The 19,448-nt window shown below is 57.0% G+C and overlaps 1 long non-coding RNA gene across 1 annotated transcript; it reads right to left on the bottom strand.

The window, feature by feature from the left end:
* Positions 1 to 6,843: 6,843 nt before the first annotated feature.
* Positions 6,844 to 17,967, bottom strand: LOC102153310. The gene is made up of 4 exons (XR_005381873.1): positions 17,832 to 17,967; positions 17,217 to 17,429; positions 11,116 to 11,262; positions 6,844 to 10,138 (listed from the first exon to the last, which is right to left on the bottom strand). It is a non-coding gene; the product is annotated as an uncharacterized LOC102153310 (long non-coding RNA).
* Positions 17,968 to 19,448: the final 1,481 nt, after the last annotated feature.

The raw sequence follows: 19,448 nt of genomic DNA, 5'->3' as shown, positions 1-19,448 counted from the left end.
ACAAGCACTTGCTATGTGGCAGGCCCTATTCTACACATTTTACATATGTTACTCAGTCGTTGTAACTAGTCTTGAGGTAAGTACTACTCTAGTCCCCATTTTACAGATGAGAAAACAGAGGCAGAGCCTGGAGCAGAAGAGCCAACCTTCAGACCCAGGCCATCTGGCTTCTGGCTGCACAGTGTGCTTGTAACCACAGGCCTCCCCCTTACTGAGGTGCTTGTGGGGAGTCTGGCCCCCGCCCCACCTGCCCTTTGGCTGGGATGACCCAGCAGGCCCGAGGAGCTCAGGTTACAGGAAACTGCTTATTCAGGCCTAGTGGGCCTGGGATCCTTGATTCCCTCCCTCTCTGGCTCCCGGTCCCTCACCCACATGGCCGGGCCCGTCTCCACCAGAGAGCACAGCCTCTGGCCCTAATCTCATTTGAGGCCATGAAATCGCATTTGCAGCGTATTAATGCAGCTCAGCCTGGCCCGCCCCACCCGGGTCCCGGAGGACCGGAGCCTGCACAGCACTCTCGGGAGGCGGCTCCCGGAACACCCGCCGACAAAAAGCAATTATGCTTTAAGAGGAAGATTAAAATAATATCTCCCCACCCCCACCCCCTCCCAGCAGTCAGTCAAGGGCAGGCTCCCTGCTCAGCGAGGGGTGGGGGCAGACTCCTGCTCCTCACCTGACCCCCCCCCCCCACCCTGTATGGCCCCCAAGTTCCCAAAGGAAGCCAAGCTCCGGGCCTTTGCCGAAACGTTCCCTCCCAGCCCTGTCTACCTGGCAGGCCGCCATCCTCCAGCACAAGGATCACAGCTAGTGTTCCTGGAGCACTTCGTGTCCTCTTTAAATTTGCTGCAAATTCAAGTCCACAATGTCAGGGGAGTCGTGCCTCCGCCATCTGACAGGAGGGAAGGAGGCAGAGCAGGGGTTGAAGGACCAAGTCTTCACCCTTTCCCCCAGGGTAGGCTCGGGGCTTCCCCTCTGACCTCCAATGACCGCAGAGGCCTTGCTGGGGTCCCTTGTCTCCTGGGGAGCCCCGAGAGGCCAGGCCTGGCCCAGAATCGGGGCCTCACACAGAAGAACCCTGCACCTCCGGGCGGCAGCAGAAGGCAGAAGGCAGAAGGCATGCGGATGTGTGTCCTGCCGCCCCTGCCTCAAGGCTGGACCCGCGGTGCCTTCCAGTCTGTGTCTGTTCTGGAAGTCTTTGGAATCTCCTCTCCTCCAGGAAGGGCTGCCGAGTTACAGTCAGGCTGGCAGATGATTTAATCCTCACAATCACGCCGCGGAGTCAGCATCGTTACCCCCATTTTACAGAGGAGAAAACAAAGGGTCAGAGAAGTGACTTGATCAGAAGCACTGGGTATGGGGCAGAGACTGGGATCTGAGGCCAAAGCCCATGTTTCTCCCCTGCACCTTCTCGGCTGTAGCCCTCCCGCACCCCTCAGCGAAAGGGCACGGTTCTGTCCTGGCACTATTGACGCAACACCTTTTTCTCCCTGGCAGGTGCCAACTCCGGTGGGCTAGGAGGGTTGCCTGGGGACCCTGAGCCATTGACAGCCCCAGCCCCATCCCCAGTCTTGCTCTCCATCCACCCAGCACCAGGGGCACAATGGCTCAACTTCAGGCTCTGTAATCCGTCTTGACTGGACTTGGTGCCATATGGGGCCACCAGGAAGAAATCTGTTCCCCCAGACCGCTTCCCCTTGATCCTGTCACATGCTTTAGAAAGCCCGTCAGAGTAGGAGTCTCCCTGGGAAGGCATGTCCCCCGTCATTCCCTCCTCTGTGCTGAGTACTGCCCCTGAGAAACCCAAACAGGTGGGGGCCCCTGGATTCCAGCCTGGCTTTGCTATGGACCCAATGAGGAGCCGCAGGCAAGCTGCCACCTCCTCTAAGGACTCAGTTTCCTGCTCCAGAAAATGGACGGGATGAGAGCTACCTGTCCTACCCCACCCCCAAGACCTTTATGACGCCTCAGTGGGCTTCGCAGTCTCCTCCTTTGCCAGCCTGGCTCAAAGCAGGTGCTAGCAGAGGGCTAGAGGGCTCGGGGTCCTCGGAGCCAGCACACCTGCCCTCTGTTCCCTTGACATCCCTGCAACTCCCCGCCCCACAGAGATGCTGTCCCCACTTCTTCCTTCCTCCCTGCTTGCTGTTCCCTCACACACCTCCACGTTCTTGCTTCCACACCCTTGCTCACACTGTCCTCTCCACTTGGAAACCACTCTTCTCACTCTCTCTTGGAATCCCACCCATTCTTTAAGAAGGGATCAGATGTCCCCCTGACATTTGCGAGGTGGGTTTTAACGAACCAAGCAATTTCCCGCCCCCCTTCCTCACCTGACTTCACAACCTCACTGTCAGTAGGCACTGCTCTGCCCATTGCACAGATGAAGAAATTGAGGCACCGTTAGGTCAAGTGGTTTGCTCCAAGTTACACTGCAACGGAGACATAGGTCTAGACCAAGGTCTTCTGACTCCTGACCGGAGCTGGTTTTCCTACAGCAGACCCAGTCCTTGATCACCCAGTCATGCCCATCGCTTCCTCCCCAGGTCCTCACTGTCAGCTTGGAGAGTCACTGTCCTCTTATTGCCTCTCCCTGCTCAGCTTGGAGGCTCGCTGAGGGTTCGGGGACACAGCTACCTTGTTTACTGCTGGGGGAATGGATGAATAGACAGACGGATGGATGGATGGATGAACACCCTGGGCCCAGGGAGGTTGCACCGCTGGGCTCCAGGGCAGGCTATCAGATCCAGAGGGAAGAGGGAAAGCCCCACTTATTCTCCATCTGTCTGGGGAAGGGGCTGGGCCCTGCTGGCTTCAGCTGCTCCTGAGCTCAGGACCTCTGCAGAACCAGGCCAAGAGCAGGCTGGGGGCTCATTTGACTCCCCACAGGCCAACCCCTAAGCAGGCCCAGGTCAGGCTGATGCGGGTGCTGTCCATGTTCCTTCTCTGCAGCCCTTCGCCATCTACTGTTTTCTTAAAGATTGGTTTCACATGCAGTTTTAATTTCACCTCGTACAGCACACCTGCCGTGTCCCCAGGTCCCTTTCTTCCCTAGTAGAGGCTGCACGTGAGGGGTTCTGTACAGGGATGAAGCCAGCAAGGCCCCAAGGAGGTGCAGATCTGTGTGTGGGAGGGCGTGTGTCCCATGTGTCCACCAGTTAGCTGGTGTGAATCTCTCTTTGTGATGGGGTGCGGGGATCTCTGTATGTCCAGGATGCGATGTGCTGGGTGTGTGTATACCAGCACATGCACGAGGGTGGCTGTGTTCAGGAGTGCGTGCCAGGGGCACATCCCCCTCCCAGGGGTGTCAGGGAAGGAGAAAAGGGGAAGATGACCATAAAAGGCCAGAGAACTGGAGCCTCCCGCCCCTCCTCCCTCCTATTTCACTGGGAAGGTAATTTCTGGAGAGGAGAAGCCCACCACAGTTCCTCCCCTGGGCGGGCTAGAGAGAAGGACATCAGAGGCAAGCATCCCCTTCCGCTCCATCTCCCCCTTGACACACACACACACACACACACACACACACACACACACAGGCCTCCAGCCTCCAGGAGGTGTGAGTCAGCAGTAGCCCCTGGCTGGAGTGGGGGGAGGTGAGGAGGGGGAGGGCAGGGGGGCCATCTGGCATGCTCAGTTACAAAATCTGCTAATGGAGCTTCTTCCTAGGCTAGCATCAGGCTGGGCCAGGCTTCTCTACTCCGAAACCCGGTACCCAGGTCCCAGAGAGTGGGGCTCCCAGGTTCCCATCACCCCTCCCCTGGAGGCCGGCTAGGCAAGAAGGAGCAAGGCTATTTTCTAGATAAAGAAACTGAGGCCCAGACACATCATCTCGACTCATTACTGGAACAGCTAGCACTTACTCAACACTCCCCCAGGGCAGGAGGTGTAAGCCAGGGCTGTAAACTAGCTCATTTATCTTCCCAGCGATGGAAGACACAGGCACCGCTTGCCCCCATTTCACAGATGTGGAAACCGAGGCTGGGGGAAGTTACGCAATCTGCACAAGGCCGCACAGCTACCAAATCGGAGCCAGACACTGATCTGAGCCCAGGCTCACCGGGCCCCAGGGCAGCTGCCTGACCCCGAGCTGCGTCTATACTCCACCCCACTGAGCTCTGGGCACCCGCTAGGCTCCTGGCTAGGACTCTGCGAGGATAGGGAGGGGACAGAGAGGGGACTCGGGAGTCAGGAAGGAGGGGCTGAGGGGCAGGCCTGGCGAGGACGTGAATACGGGGCGCCCCAGTTTAGGCATTTTCAGGTCTGTATCTGCTCTGTCTGGGGAGCTCTGAGGTCTCCCTCGGGGCCCCTAAGTGCAGAAAGTCCTTGGGAGTCGCAGAGGAGGAAGAGGGGGCGGGAGGCTGGCCCCCATCGTGGTACATTTAGCCGAGGGCCCTTGCCTTCCTGAGGGGGCAGTTTGGTCCCTGTCGCTGGGCCAGCACCAGCCAGCCCTGCCTCTCCTGCCTCTCCTGCCAGCCTCAGCCCTCCCCAGTGGGTGACAGGCTCCCTGGGAATGCCCTGACAGTGCCTTTGTTTCCCTGAAATAAAAGAAAATCGAGCTACAAAGGGAAACCTCAGGTAGCTTTTAACAGGGGCTCCGCTGCCTGAGGCAGAGTGTGTTCAAGCTGGAGGCAGTTGTCACCGGCAGAAGGGGGAGCTGCCTGCAGGCCCCCCACCCCCCCACTACCGTGATCGAGTTTACTCCAAGAAAAGCCTCTTCCAAAGAACAGCAAAGGAGGAAATCAATGAAAATTGATAGAGAAACGTAAAGCAGCTGTCCGCCGGGTGCCCGTGTGTGCGTGTGCATGCGTGTGCGTGTGTGCATGCGTGTGCGTGTGTGCATGTGTGTGCGTGTGTGCATGTGTGTGCGTGCTCACGCGCGTGCAGCAAAAGCCTGCTGCCCGGACCCAGGCTGAACGCCGAGGGCCAGAGGCCAGGGGCTGGGAGTCGCTGCAGCTGAGCCGCGGAGGGTGCGGGTGCTGGGGGAGGGGCCGCAGCCCGGGCTCCCTCGGTTAAGGGAGAGATTAATATATTCAATGCGCTCGGGGTAATTGAGGGAACAATCGAAGTGTTTTTCTAAAGCCCATAAAACGGCCTCATTTGCAAGGAGGAGCTGCCCGCCCCCAATCCCGGTATTTGATGGAGCTGGGGAGGGAGGGGGGAGCAGGGGCGACCCCAGGGGCTGGGGACCGAGACGGGAGGGGCTGGCAGGGCCGGTCTACCCAGTTCCCAGGTGCCCACCTCCCACCTCCCATCTCTGTCCAGCCCAGCCTCTGCCTCCCGGAGCCTGGGTCCCCACCTGTGCAACGGGCCACGGGCGGCCTCCCGGCAGGAAAGTGGGAAGGAGGCTGCTCTGGGTGGGGGAAGCCTACCTGCCGGGGACACCTAAGGCCGCCCGGAGGCGACGCCGAGCAAGGGGGGGGCCCATCTCCCCGCCCCCACCGAGCCGATCTGCAGTAAAGTTAATGAGACCCACATGGCGCGCCCTGCTCCCCGCGAACCCTTCCAGTCTCCGGGCGATAGAGGCCGCGTGTGCAACAGCGAGCAATAAAAGGCACAATGAATTTAAAAGAGTAAAGAGGGAGGAGAGGGAGGACTTGGAGCCGCAGGCCGGCCGAAGGGTGCAGGCTCAGGCCCAGAATGGGGGGCCTGCGGGGGCAGGGGGGGCGGAGGGCGAGGAGGGGGGGGAGGGACTGGGAGGGAGGGAACAAAGGGAGGGAGAGGGAGCCAGAGGTCTAAGGACCGAGGGCAGAGGGGACGCCGCGCCAGCCACTGCCACCTCCGTTCCCCTCCACTTCTCCTTAATGAAAGCCCCCAGCCGGTTGGTGCCAAAGCCACCATCAGAAGCCACAGGCTTCAAGCCAGGTGCTCCGCATTTGGTGATTGCTTTATTAGCTTTTTCTTCTCTTTTTTCCCCCTCCAGGGCAAAAGGGAAAAAAAAAGTGTCTTAAATGGAAAGAATACAAAAAAAAAAAAAAAAAAAGACCCTTGAAAGCGTCATTTAAAAGGCTCCTAGGGAACTGAATCATTTCCATGAAACAAAACTGCAATTGTTTGGAGGAGGTAAATGCAGGGCAAAGTGGGGGAGGGAACCCCCATCCCCCCAACCCCCCCCTCCCGCCTTCCCCTCCCCTCTCCTCCCCAGCTCCAGCTTCAGTGGGAGGATGCTCGCCTGCTCTGAGAGTGAAGGAGCCCCCAGGATGGCTCCCAGAGCCACAAGCAAGGCATTTTTAAGTTCATGTTTCCAGAAATTTCCATCACTGGGAATTTCCAGCCCAAGGTTTCTCTCTTAAACTGCTCCGCCTGTGGGAGTTTGTCCTTAAACTTTCAGCATCTCTTAGAGAGGTTGAGTGAGGTACCAGGAGGGATGTGGCCCTTGAGGGCTTTGTGGCTTGAGGCCCAAGGCTGTGGTGTCCTTTGCCTCCAACCCCCCCAGGAGGCAACGTTCCCCCTTAAAAGAATTGACTCCAGCAGCCTGACTGTGGCCTCCACCTTGGGCTTCCTCACCTTCCGGGACCCTCCATGCCCGGCACTGGACAGGCCACCCTCATTCTGGTCAGATAAACTCCCTCTTGCTCTGGGGGAAGGAGGGAAGGCCGTGGGGGTGCCGGGGTGGCACGGCCATGTGGTCTTAAAGCTGCCAAGAGGGGGATCCCTGGGTGGTGCAGCAGTTTGGCGCCTGCCTTTGGCCCAGGGCGCCATCCTGGAGACCCGGGATCGAATCCCACGTCGGGCTCCCGGTGCATGGAGCCTGCTTCTCCCTCTGCCTGTGTCTCTGCCTCTCTCTCTCTCTCTCTCTGTCTCTCTCTGTGACTATCATAAAAAAAAAAAAAAAAAAAAAAAAAAGCTGCCAAGAGGGTAGGGAGGTAGCTCCAGGGGCCAGAATGAGTCTGGTGGAGCTCTGCCCAGAGAGGAAGCCACCAAACACCCCATACAGCTGGTGGCAGGAAACCTGGAGCTGGCTCCACGCTTGGGAACCCCCCCTCCACCCCGCCAATGGGGCCCCTGCCTATGTGTCAGTGCCCCATCCATGGGTCAGGGGCCTGGGGAGGGATCTGGATGGATCCCGGCACACACGGGTGAATTCAAGAACTGGAGAAGGGAGGGTGTTCGCCAGCCCAGCAGAGTCTCAGGATCCTGGAAATGCAGCGGCAGCACCAGTGCGTCCTTTCTGGCCGCACATCCTGTGGACATGGCTCAGGGGCACAGGGGCTGAGGTTCAAGTCAGTCACTGCCACCCACTTGGAGCCCCGCCTCCTGCTGCCTGCCTACTCTCTGGATCATTGCATTCCTAAGCCCCTGCCCTCTGCCCTGGACTCCGCACTCAGCCCGTGACCATCAGCAGTTCTGCTTTGAAGACTGACACACAAGATGGAGAACAACTTGTGAGCTCACAATGAAGCTGTACGTCGAAGAGATTCGACGGTCGAAGTGCCTGATGCAGACACGACGACGACGACGGAAGGTAGTCCGGAAGGAACGAAATCAATGCAGAGAAGGCTTCCTGGAGGAGGTGACCTTGAGCCCGGAAATCCATTCCTGGCCCCGAACTGGCTGCAGTGCCTGCAGGCTCCTCTCTCCATCCTTCTGCATCACTGCCTCGACTCACCACCTCACCCTACCCTCCTCTCAGCTGTCTTTCTCCTCCTCTTTAGTTGAGAGCCCAAGACAGCTGGGTGAAGTCCTTCCCTCCTGGGCTCCATTTTCCCATCGGCAAAGGGGGGGGAGGAGGGTTTCCGAGGGCTCCTGCGGTTCTAGGCCACAACTTCCCCAGGGCGCCGGCCACAGGCCGGAGGGACTGTCCCCGCCCCGTCTCGCTACTGTCCTGCCAGCGGTAGCTTGGAGCCTCCAGCCCCAGCTCCAGAAAGGTGCCCGTCGTCCTCGTTCACCTGAGCGGAAAGAAGGCGGCCCGGCTATCCTCTGAAGGGCCCCGTGGCATTGTGTCCCCCACTGGCTTCCAGGCCCTGCCATCAGGGTTGTGATTGCTGACCTCCCAGGAGGGAAGCGATCTTTCTCTCCCTTGAAAGCCATTTTCTTGTCTTGGTAGAAGCAGACATCTGACACTTTAAGAGGTGGAATGGCAGGGAGATGATGGCATTAAATAACAGAAATTAGAGCAGCCGCCGTGCTCCCGCAGCCCAAGGCCCCCCTTCCCTGCAGCCACCGCCCCGCCACATGCATTCAGGGCAGCAGCCTGCAAGCTGCCTGCACGGCCCTGGCTCGGGCTGGTCCCAGAGAACAGGGGACGGCTTTTCCCTGAGCTCTGAGCCTCTGTGTGTGTGCGTGGAGCCCTGTGACAAACTAGGACAGAGGGGCCAGGGCCACCGAAGTCAGGGCGCGTGCAGTCTGAGTGAGCGGGATGTCAGGTAGGACCCGGGACCCTCCAAGTCCCTCACAAGCAGCCTTCTCCGCCCCCAGCGCGTGGCCGGGTATACAAGAGGTGGTCCAAAGTATTAGTAGATTTTTTAAAAAGTATTTGTTAATGGACTGATGAGTGAATGAATGAATGAATGAATGGATGGATGGATGGATGGATGGACAGAGGCTAAAGTGGTCCAGTAACAGGCTGAGACCTGGAGGAGAGACTGCCTGGGTCCCTTCCGGTTGTCCCGCACATGCTGCCGGGTTGCTGCCTAACGCGCGGCTCACGATGTTATCTTCTCTCCCCTGTGCCTCCCGAATTGAGCATCCACCTGCCTCTTTTGCCACCTTACCCTGACTCGCTCCCCTTTCTCCGGCCCATCAGCCCCCCTTGAACCCGACCAGCCCACCACGCTGGGCTCCCCGTCAGGCCCAGAGAGAGGAGCTGCAGGAAAAGCCAGGTGCCTTGGGCTCCAACCTCGGCGCGGCCCCTGCTGCCAGGGAGACCCTCTCCTTCTCAGCCAGCTTATTCTGGTCCCTCCCTCTGGAACACCTTCCCCAGAGCCCGGCCCGGCACCCTGGAGTCCTACCCGCCGAGGATAGGCCCATAGGGTCGGACTGTCAGCACCTAACAAATGTCTGATGGTTGAACGAATGGAATGAATGGACTCATCTCAAATGACATCTCTTCGGAGGAGCCTGACTGGCATCCTCCCTCACCAGGGCGCCCCTTGCAGCACGGGCCTTACGGGACTATATCAGGCCCACACTGTGCCCAATGTCGTCAGGCTAGGTGGCACCGCGAGCTCTGGGACTGGCCTGGCTTTGGATCCCCTTCCCCAGTGCACACTAAGTTCCCCCAGGAAATGTCACTGGTATTAAATGGAATCCTGCGACCTTGGGGATGATCCTCGGTTTCACTGCCTGTGAAATGGGCTACTACTGGCTCCACTAGCTTCCACCTGTCCTGGCTTCGAGGCCCACCAGCCACACTGCCTGGCTGCAGAACATAACCACATTGGGAGACCCTCCTTCAGCCTGGACAAGGACTAGACTCTCTTCCTTGGGTCTGAGGCCACCAGGATCTGGTTCAGGGCTGAACCCCTCCTGGCCGAGGTGGGAGCTGGACAGGGTTGAAGGTGGGCGCACACAGACTTCTGTCCCGTGGTCATTTCGGTCGGGCCTCTCTCAAAACTTGATGACAAGGTGTGAGATGGAATTTGGGGACCAAAGGCTCTCAGGGGAAGCTCACCCATTGGGCAAAAGAAACCCCACCCACTGCTGTCCCTGCTCTGTATGGGCATTGTTCCGTTTTCCGTCACCCCCTGCAAACTGGGACCCCGGTCTCCGTTCTCCAACTGCAGGCTCTCCAGAACGGAATGAGGCCACCCTCAGAAGTTCTGCTGCTCTGCTCAGTGAGGATCTGGGGACAGTCAGGCCCATCAGTCAGTGACTCTGGGTCTTCCAGCGGGGGTGGGTACGGAGGGCTGATGCCAGAGCCCGAGCCAAGTCCCAGGGGACACCCACCTGCAGCACCCACCCGACAGCTGGGGCTCTGGGCACGGAGACGGGAGTCCTGGAGACCAGTGTGGGGCTGGAGGCTGAGCGCCGGGGCTCTCGGAAGGCCACGCTGTCAGGTGGGCCGTGGGGTCGGTGCTCGGCGGCCCACAGGTCCATGCGGGGCTGGTTGGTCGCGAGAGGACCCCGAAGAGGGCCTCGCCTACCGGCTGGGCCGCCTGTCCTGAGGCCCCGACCAGCCAGTGCCTCCACCACAGCTTGCAGAACCCTGGAGACGGGAGGCATGTGCTCAGGGGCCTGGTCTGGGGGCTCCTGGCCTGCCCCGGGGTGGGGATGACACCTGGGCGGCCTGTCCTTTGAGTGGAAGCCCAGCCTGGCTAAGATTTCCCTGCGGGTGGCACCCTGACCCCTCTCGGGCCCCACTCTGACCCCTCCCTTTACCGATGTGGGGATGGGAGGGCTCTTAGCCGGTGACATGGTCCTGAGTGTCCCTACGTGGAGGGAAGAGTCCAACCTGTCCCTCATCTCTGGCCACCTGAAGGCCTGGGACTTGGCTTCCCCATTCCCTCACATCCCACCTCCTCCAGGAAGCCTGCCTGCATGGCCTCCCGACCTAGGCATAGACCTTCTCCTTCCAGACGACTTAACTATTCTCTGTTTGAAATTCCTGCCCCTCTACCTAACCTGGAAACTTCCTGAAGGCCAGACCCAGGTCTCCCCCTCTCTGTCCACCCCCATCCCCACAGTCCAGTGGTGCTCAGGGCTGGGCACTCAGGACCCTGGCTCTAATGTCACTCAGTGTGACATCCAGTGGGACTGGCCCCAAACCTGCTGGGTGCTCAGCTCTTGTGAATTTACAAAGCCATTCCTCATCTGTCCTTTTATTTCCTCCTCACCTGACCAGTATGACCAGCATCAGTGTCCCCTGTCACACTGAAGGAGACAGGGGCTCACGGAGAACCCTGCATTTGCCCAAGATCACACAGGCGGAGCTTTGGGATCCAGTCCAGAGTTCTGCCCCTGCCCCTCCCAGCTTCCCCGAGGCTCCCTGGGGTCCCTGATGGGGGGCTTGAGGTGGGAGTTACAGGACCCTTCTCTCCCCCCAGCCACCACCCTTACTTCCGCACCTTTGGGTAAAGTAAAGACCAACTTGTTCCTGGTGAGGGCGAGGCTCTGGCCAGGATCCTGCTGCTCAATGACATCGGTGACAGCAGAGCAGGTAGGGAGGGGGTCCCCATTATTTACCTGCAACCGTACCCCAGTCCCTGAGCCAGCCCTCAGGGCGTTCTCAGCTGTCAGCTGCAGGGCATATCCGTCCTCCTCCTTAAACTCCACACTCAAGACTTCAAATTCCAGATCCAGTGTCTTCTCCTCGGCCTTCAGCCTCTGGCTCTGCAGGGATGGAGGGACCCAGGGTTCAGGCCCCCGGAAGGCCATGAACTGACCGGGGACTGACCCCCCAGGCTGAGCACCGCCCCCTCCCTCCCACAGCCTGGGCCCAGTCTGAAAGCCTGTACACTGGGCGCTCAGGGCTATACCCCACCCCTCTTTTTGTTTGTTTGTTTGAGGAGAAACCAGGTAACAAGCCAGGGAGCTGGGCCTGTTGTAGAGAACGAAGGCTGCCATTGATCTGTCCCTTTCAGCATTTGTTCATTCAACAAATATTTATTGAGCATCTAATGTGTGCCACGGACTATTTTAGGCGTTTGGAATATAGCGGTGAACCAAATGAAGGATCCTGTCTGCCTGAAGCTTCTCTTCTAGTGGGGGAGGGAGGCTGGACAGATAGAAATAGACACAAAATATAGAAAATAGGTAAATTATAACATATGATAGAAGGGGATCCCTGGGTGGCGCAGCGGTTTGGCGCCTGCCTTTGGCCCAGGGCGCGATCCTGGAGACCCGGGATCGAATCCCACGTCGGGCTCCCGGTGCATGGAGCCTGCTTCTCCCTCTGCCTGTGTCTCTGCCTCTCTCTCTCTCTCTCTCTCTGTGACTATCATGAATAAATAAAATCTTTAAAAAAAAAAAAACATATGATAGAAGATACTAATTCTTTTTTTTTTTTTTTAAGATACTAATTCTATGAAAATATTAGTGCAGGGTCAGGGATGAGGAATACTGGGGTGGGGGGCACAGAATTGCACAGGCTATTGGTTTCTCAGCACTTTCCATTTCTGGGGGAGCCTGTCTCTACATACCTGTTCATTCCCAAGAGTTGGTGAGTTGAGGGGGGGTGGTCTCAAGGAAAGAGGGACAGTGTTTGTTCTCTGGGAGGATGGCCTTGGCACCTGCTTCTGGAACCAGTTTGCCTTTGTAATCAAAACTCACAGTATGGGGCACAGCTTCACTTTACAGAGAGCCCAAAGCTTCTTACACTAAAGAGCTGTCATTCTGGAACCCAACCTTCCTGAGCCTGGGTCTTGCTGATACCCAAGAGGAGAGCAGAAATTCTGAACACGCCTCAGTAAGAGCCATCTCTACCATCAGCATCACCACCATCTCTGTCACAACCAACATCATCACCATGACTATTACCATCACCACTACCATCATCACCACTGTGTCCATCACCACCATCACTATGACTGACCATAGTCACTGGAGTCCTGGGATCAAGTCCCACGTCGGTCTGCCATTACCACCATCACTATGACCATCACCATGACCACCATTACTGCCATTACCACCATCACCATCACTATCATCACCATCATTTCCACCGCCATCATCATCACCATCGCCACCATCCCACCATCTTCACCTCCAATATCATCATCATCATCACCATTTATGATACTCATCGTTGAGCAGCTCCTGTGTACCAGACACTCTATGTGACTATGTGATATAGATATACTCATTTCTGTTTTACAGATGAAGAATCGGAGGCTGAGAGATCACCCAGATCTGTACCTATCACTATACTTTCCCCTACTAAACCTGTCCTGGGGGCACCTGGGGGGCTCAGCGGTTGAGCATCTGCCTTCGGCTCAGGTCATGATCCCAGGGATCGAGTCCCACATCAGGTTCCCTTTGGGAAGCCTGCTTCTCCCTCTGCCTGTGTCTCTGCCTCTCTCTGTGTCTCTCATGCATAAATAAATAAAATCTTTAAAAAAATAATAAACCTGTCCTGGGACTGTCTCGAAGCCTGAAATTCATACTATTAGGGCCTTCTGTATCCTAAAGCTGGGGAAGAACAGCTCTGAGTCCGAAAAGTACATGTATGGAGACATAGGCTTCGTTCAAGAGTTCGTTCGACGTCACCTTGGCTGGAATGCATGATTTCCATAAAATAAGAGATAACCAGTCTAAAGATGGTACTGGCCAGCCCTGCTAAGGGACCTGATGTACGCGGTAGGCTTCCTCTACAATGATTAGAATCCAGTTCCTTCAGATTTCCCCGAGGAGAAACTGAGGCAAAGAGGGTTTAGGAGACCAGATGTCTAGTCACCTGACTTGCACGTGAACTCGGGCAGTGGCCCCATCTGTACCATAAGTGTGAGTTGGATGGGAAGTCTTCCCCCAGCTCTGGAGGTCTGAAACTCTAAGTCACGGTGGGAAAGGTCAGAGTCTGGCCATCTGGGGAAGAGAGGCCCCCTGGAAACCTTTGGGCCTGACCGACCAACCTGGGTCTAGAAGCTGTGGTTTGTCCCGCTAAGGTCTAAGGTCTTAGAGATTCAGCAGCTCTCTTCCCTTACACGCTTGGGTTTTTGTTTTGTTTTTTAAGATTTTACTTATTTATTTATGTGAGAGAGATAGTGAGAGAGAGAGATAGTTAGAGAGAGGGAGAGGTGTTGGGGAGGGACGGAGGAGAAGCAGACTCGCTGCATAGCAGGGAGCCCTACGCAGAGCTCGATCCCAGGACCTTGGCATTATGGCCTGAGCCAAACCCAGGCGCCCATTCCCTCACACTTTGAAGTGCCGCCCTAGAGATGTCACAAGGTGGGAGTCGAACCTCCGTGCGCCGCCCAGCCCTGTGTCCCAGTGAGCAGGCTCCGTTGCACACAGCTGTTCCTTCTAGTTGGCTTACCCCAGCCAGGCAACCCTCGGCCCCTCCTGCCTTCCTCTCTCCTTTCCCTCCCTCCCTCCCTCCACTTTCTATAGAAGGGCGGGGGGGGGGGGGGGGGGGGGGGGGGGGGGGGGGGGGGGGGGGGGGGGGGGGGGGGGGTGACCATGCTGCTCTCAGCATGGGGCGCTCCAGCCCTCCCCCAGGGGCCTCCCTACCCCAGCTCAGCCTCTGGGGAAGGCTCATTCTTTTGGTGTGTGTGTGTGTGTGTACAGTTATCTTTTAAAACTGTGGTAAAGGGGATCCCTGGGTGACTCAGCGGTTGAGCGTCTGCCTTCGGCCCAGGGTGTGATCCTGGAGTCCCGGGATCAAATCCCGAGTCGGGCTCCCTGCATGGAGCCTGCTTCTCCCTCTGCCTGTGTCTCTGCCTCTCTCTGTGTCTCTGTGTGTCTCTGATGAATACATAAATAAAATCTCAAAAAAATAAAATAAAACTGTGGCAAAATATACACAACGTAAAATGTACCATCTTAATCGCCTCTATGTGTGCAGCTCAGCGGTGTTAGGTACGTTCACATTATGGCGCAACCCCTCTCCAGCGCCCTTCTCCTCTCATAAAACTGAAACTCTACACCCATTAAATAACAACTCCCCATTCCTTCCTCCCTCCAGCCCCTGGCAACCACTCTTCTACTCTCCTGGCTCTCTGAGTGACTGCTCTAGGCACCTCGTCACGCAGTAGCAGTATTTGTCCCTTTGTGACCAGCTTATTTCATTCTGGGGCATTCTGTCCCCGGCCCGGCCTGCCCTGTGTCCCCTCCCCTGCCTTTGCTGGTACTCTTGCCTCTGCCCCAAAGGCCCAGCCACACCTGTTGTCACCCTGTGCATCCTGCTGGAGGCTCAAAGCCTCCTCCTCTGTAACTGGGGCAGTGACTCCCTCCTGTGCCCCACTCTGTGCCTTCCTCTTCTGTCTCAAATGATGACTTGCCATACTGGATGGAATAGAGCTTCAGGGGTCATGTCTGTGTGTCCAGGCCAGGGCCGAGCAAAGGATAGGTACCGAGGGGACCATTAAAGCATTATTGAATGAACGAATGAATGAATGAATGAATGAGTAGATGGACAAACCCAATCCAGCTTTTACTTGCACACAAAAGAGTAAGAAATGGTTCTTTGGGGCACCTGGGTGGCTCAGTGGTTGAGTGTCTGCCTTGGGCTCAAGTTGTGATCCCAGGGTCCTGGGATCGAGTCCCACATGGGGCTCCCTGCATGTCTCTCAAGAATAAATGAATAAAATCTTTAAAAAGAAAAGAAAAGAAAAGAAAGAAAGAAAAGAAAAGAAAAGAAAAGAAAAGAAAAGAAAAGAAAAGAAAAGAAAGAAAAGGTTCTTTGTTGACTTCAACTGGATTCCAGCAGAGAGAAGCAAAGACCATTTTGGGCTTTTGACTCATACTTGGACTTAGATACATCCTGGTGCAGGCTGGTGCCCAGGTAAGTGACAGGGCAGGAGGTAGTGGTTCCTTTTTTTTTCTTCCTTTTTTCATAAAGATTTTCTTTCTTTCTTTCTTTCTTTCTTTCTTTCTTTCTTTCTTTCTTTCTTTCTTTCTCCTTTCTTTTTCTTTCTTTCTTCTTTCTCTTTCTTTTCTTTTCTTTTTTTTATTCATAAGAGACGGAGACAGAGAGAGAGGTGCAGAGACACAGGCAGAGGGAGAAGCAGGCTCCATGCAGGGATCCCGATGGGGGACTCGATCCCAGGTCTCCAGGATCATGCCCTGGGCTGAAGGCGGCGCTAAACCACGGAGCCACCCGGGCTGCCCTCATAAAGATTTTCTTAAAAGATTTATTTATTTATTTATTATAGAGAGAGGAAGCAGAGGGGCAGAGGGAGGGGGAGAAGGAGAGAAGCAGACTCCCTCTGAGCACAGAGCTCCACACGGGGTTCCATCCCACAAGCTCTGAGATCATGGCCTGAGCCGAAATCGAGAGTTGGATGCTTAACCAACTGAGCCACCCGGGCAGCCCAGGAGGTCGCGGTTCCTAATTCTCAGACTTCTCTGGGCCTGGCCTCTGTTCCACCTCAGTGAATTTCCAGAGGTCAGGGCCGGCTAGCACCCCCATTTCACAGATGGAAAACCTGAGCCCGGGTAGCAGATCAGGACCAGCTCCCTCCTCCCTTCCCAGGATTCGCCTCTACGCCCATCTGCCTCCCTGACTCAGCCTTCTGTGGTTTTCAAAAGTTTTAAACTGCAGGCAGAGGCCTGGCTCCCGCAGAAGGACAGGAAGGGGCAGGGTGTGGGTGAGGAGGGGGCGGCGTTGCCGAGGTCCAGGCCGCCCTCCTGGGCCCCAGCACGCGAGGCCGTGGTGAAGCCCTCCAGTGTCCTTTGTTCCCTGGAAGAGTGGCCGCTCAGAGGCTGCTGGCTTTGTCTGGAAGAGCCTGGCCTGTGATCAGCCCCTCCCAGAGGCCCCTTCCCGCTGCCCACAAGGGCTCCTTTCAGCCTCCTCTGTTGACACCTGTGGGCCCTCAGACCCCCATCCTCACCCCCAAGGAGCCATCTTCAGCTTCCCCTGCTCCCTGCAACTCTCCTGGTGTCTGCTCAGAGTTGAGTCCTCCCAGCAGGGACATCTGAGAGTTCCTGGCTCTACCATCCTCTTCTACAGATGGGGAAGCAGAGCCTCAGAGAGATCACAGAGGGGAGTGAAGGGAAGGACCTGGACCTCAGGCCTCCGGATTCCCCGGCCAGTGGGGTGGTCTCAGCACCCAGCCTCCCCCAGCAGCCTCTCCCCTCCTGCCCCTGCCCCCTCCACCCCCCTGGCCCGAGGGGAACCATCCCAGGCCCACACCCCACTCCTTTCAAGTCCACAGCACCAGAAGCCTACAGGGTGATAAGATCATAGACTCAGCACTGGTCAAGCGAAGCATAGCAGCAGCCTCTTTCCATCACCCAGATTGGAAAACAGGCCCAGAGCAGGACAGGGCCTCTTTGTGGCCACATTAGAAGTCTGGTTTCTTCCCTCCCCTGATAGTGGGCCTTAGGGTTGGGGCCTGGCTACCCCGACACTGTGCCCTCCATCTCCTGGCCTCTGGCACCGTCAGGCTGCAGATCTTGCCCCTCCTGGCCTCCTGCTCCGGGCTCAGGTCATGCCTGCAGCTGGCTCCCTGGCCTTCAGCTGAGCAGGAGGCTGGGGCTGTACCCGTGACCCCCTGTCCTCACCCAGCAGCCCCTCTCTGCCAGCCTCGGCTCAGAAGAGAGAAAGTTCCCGAGTAGCAGAAGGGAGAAGGCCCTAGCGTCTGGCAGCATCCGCAGCACTGCCCTTCGCCTTCCCTGCGCCTACTCACTCAGCTCTTCTTCTGGCTCCGAGGACTCAAAGTCCTGAGCCGGCATCCAGCCTGCGTGGGCGCCCTGCAGACTCTGGGGGTTCGGAGACCAGCAGCAGTCCTCCTGTGCGCCCGAGATGGACAGGCAGGTGACTGGGGAGGGAGAGCGGGAGCTGGCAGGGGCAGTACCAGGTGAGCACACCAGAAGGCCCAAGGAAAGGTGCCGCCTCAAACCTTTAGGTGGAGAGACAAACTTCACAGTCAGGCTCAGACGGGGAGACAGAGAGAGGGAGAGAGGAACAGAAAGGGAAGGACAGTGGAGGGGGGGTGGGGGGAGAGAGAGAGAGACAGATCGATATAGGGTGGGGCAGAGCCGGACAGGAAGGAGAGACAGAAAGGTGGGAGGCAGGCTAGACTGGGCGAGGCGAGGTTGGGCTAGAGAGACGGTAACGGGGATGGAAGGAGAGACTTGGGGCCTGGGACAGGTGGGCAGCAGAAGGACAAGGACACAGAAAGAGAGGAAGGAGCCAAACGGGAGTTACTGATGGACCCACCAGTAGGCACCCGTGTGCAGAGCTTCTGCTGTGTTCTCATCAGACCGAGTGCTGTGCGGTGTGTCTCAGGCAGGCCACTTACCCATCTCCGGGGGCCTTCACCCAACTCCAGGGACTGGGTCCCAGGCAGAGTCCCCAGCCACGGAGGGAGCAGAGTCCAGGCCCTGGAAAGGGAGGTTTCTGGGCAAAGAGCTGTGAGCTCTGTGCATGCGTAGGGGGTGGGAGGAGGGAGGATCTCAGGCAAAACTTCTCCTAGCTCAGTCACTGCCCTGGCACATCATGTGGCCTCTGTGGGCCTCCATTTCCTCCAGATGTGACGGTGAGTATGGCTAGAGCAGGGGTCTCTGAGAGCTCCTGCCCTAAGGCCTGGCCTTGGCTCAGGCTCTTTCTTTGCAGCTAATTTACTGCTCTCTCCTACTTAACTCATGACCTTTACCTCATAGTCCAAGACGGCTGCTTGAGATCCAGCCGTCACACCTGCATTTCAGCCAGCTGGAAGGAGGAAGGAGGAAAGAAAACATCTGTCTTGTAAAGAACACCTCTCTTCAGAAGTTACAGTCAACACTTCCTTTTCCATCTCGTTGGCCAGTTCCTAGTCTCGGGGCTGTATGTCAGCTTCAGGAGAGGCCGGGGTCACAGTCTCACACAGCTCAGAGATGCCTGCGCAGCTGCTCTCACGCAGCAGGCTTCCATACAGCCTTAGAGTGTTTACCTTTTGTTTACTCGATACGTAGGTAGATAGACAGATTGTAAATACACATTTCGAGCGATGAAAATCCTCCTTCGTTGCCCCAAACTCCTCCCTGTCCCGAGTGTGGCCACTACGAACAATTTGCTGTGCGTCTACTAGATTCATTTTTTTAAATTTTTTTATTTATTTATGATAGTCACAGAGAGAGAGAGAGAGGCAGAGACACAGGCAGAGGGAGAAGCAGGCTCCATGCACCGGGAGCCCGACGTGGGATTCGATCCCGGGTCTCCAGGATTGCGCCCTGGGCCAAAGGCAGGTGCCAAACCGCTGCGCCACCCAGGGATCCCTAGATTCATTTTCTGGTGTATTTACACACACACGTACATGCACGCACCTGTGCACATAAAGAGTGGGGCCACGATTCGTGTGCTGCTCGGCGCCTGGCGTTCATGGCTGGCACACTTGGCGCCGGGACCTGGAGGTCGGAGCATCCCGTCCCTGAGGAAGGACCTCACTCTACAAGACTTAGCAAAGCCGAGCTGTGGACTTGGGCTTGTTGCCAACTTCTGCATGACGAGGGGCCTTGGAAGAGGCAGGGCAACTTCCCTGCATTTGTATGCAAAGGGTCTTTGAGGGTAGATTTCCTGAAAAGGGGCCAAGGGGAGTTCTCGGAGTTGTGGGTTTACCCCTTTCCACGTCATATCTCTTCTCAGGGCTATGCCCTCTGTCTGGGTCCTCATCACCTCGGGGTGGCAATCCCCCATCCTAAAGCCTGTGCTCCGTAGGCTGCCCAAGCTTTTTGTTGGCTGTACCCCCTTTCTCCTTGGAGGAGGAGGAAGGTGCCTCCCTGGGTGTCCATCTCCTGGGGATTTAGGGCTTTGATTCTTTGCCCCTTCCCCCCTCCCCCCGGCTGCCCCAGTACCACCAGTGCTGTTTACCCCTCCAGGGCTCTGGAGGAGGAGGGGAGAGCCTGAGCCTACCTCCAGTGAACAGAGAGGACGGGGATGG

This window comes from Canis lupus, chromosome 30 (genome assembly GCF_011100685.1).
Source record: "Canis lupus familiaris isolate Mischka breed German Shepherd chromosome 30, alternate assembly UU_Cfam_GSD_1.0, whole genome shotgun sequence".
NCBI classification, from domain to species: Eukaryota; Metazoa; Chordata; class Mammalia; order Carnivora; family Canidae; genus Canis; species Canis lupus.
The sequence above is the reverse complement of the archived record's forward strand: the minus strand, read 5'-3'. Positions and strand labels throughout refer to the sequence as shown.